This window comes from Dinoponera quadriceps, unplaced genomic scaffold (assembly GCF_001313825.1).
Source record: "Dinoponera quadriceps isolate SergipeBrazil2010 unplaced genomic scaffold, ASM131382v1 scaffold963, whole genome shotgun sequence".
Taxonomy (NCBI): domain Eukaryota; kingdom Metazoa; phylum Arthropoda; class Insecta; order Hymenoptera; family Formicidae; genus Dinoponera; species Dinoponera quadriceps.
Window position 1 is genome coordinate 1 of NW_014555043.1, and position 1231 is coordinate 1231.

General features: G+C 47.2%; 1 long non-coding RNA gene across 1 annotated transcript; it reads right to left on the reverse strand.

The window, feature by feature from the left end:
- Window positions 1-510: 510 nt before the first annotated feature.
- LOC106742900 lies at window positions 511-867 on the reverse strand. Its single transcript, XR_001374299.1, has 2 exons — window positions 783-867; window positions 511-699 (listed from the first exon to the last, which is right to left on the reverse strand). It is a non-coding gene; the product is annotated as an uncharacterized LOC106742900 (long non-coding RNA).
- Between the last annotated feature and the right edge of the window lie 364 nt (window positions 868-1231).

The window sequence follows — 1231 nt, forward strand, 5'->3', positions numbered from 1 at the left end:
GGTTGTGAAAGGAGACACGTGCAAGTTCCTTTGGCCTTGCCGGCCTCACCCCTGTTCCGGAATCCTGAAGGAGCTGTGGCCCCCCTTTAAACCGACAGTTTGCGACACAGATTCAACTACGAGCTTTTTAACCGCAACAACTTTAATATACGCTATTGATGCTGGAATTACCGCGGCTGCTGGCACCAGACTTGCCCTCCAATTGATCCTCATTAAAGGATTTAAAGTGTACTCATTCCGATTACGGGGCCTCGGATGAGTCCCGTATCGTTATTTTTCGTCACTATCTCCCCGTGCTGGGAGTGGGTAATTTGCGCGCCTGCTGCCTTCCTTGGATGTGGTAGCCGTTTCTCAGGCTCCCTCTCCGGAATCGAACCCTGATTCCCCGTTACCCGTTACAACCATGGTAGGCGCAGAACCTACCATCGACAGTTGATAAGGCAGACATTTGAAAGATGCGTCGCCGGTGCTTAGACCGTGCGATCAGCACAAAATTATTCAGAGTTACCAAATTAAACGGCGGACGAATGGTTGCCCACCCGCCACCGATTGGTTTTGATCTAATAAATGCGTCTTTTCCATCGCTGGTCGGGACTCTGTTTTGCATGTATTAGCTCTAGAATTACCACAGTTATCCAAGTAAATGTTGGTACAATCTAATGAACCATAACTGATTTAATGAGCCATTCGCGGTTTCACCTTAATTCGGCATGCACTGAGACATGCATGGCTTAATCTTTGAGACAAGCATATGACTACTGGCAGGATCAACCAGNTTTCACCTTAATTCGGCATGCACTGAGACATGCATGGCTTAATCTTTGAGACAAGCATATGACTACTGGCAGTATCAACCAAGGAACTTCGTGCTTTTGCCTTTCTCGCAAACTCTTAATTCGGAACTGTACTGTCAACAATTGAACTGTCTGAAGGAAGCGATTGCCCAGAAGCGGCCAGCTTTTGCCAATAGGAGAGAAATTGTGTTCCATCAGGATAACGCCAGGCTACACTCATCGATAGTGACTCGCCAGAAGCTCCGGGAGCTTGGTTGGGAGGTTCTTTTGCATCCACCTTATAGTCCGGACCTGGCACCAAGTGTTTACCACCTGTTCCTGTCTATGGCGAATTTTTTTGCCGGTGAAAAATTCGTCTTAAGGGAAGCTTGTGAAAATCGACTTTCACAGTTTTTTGCCAATAGGGACGAGGGTTTCTATGAGAGAGGCATAATGAA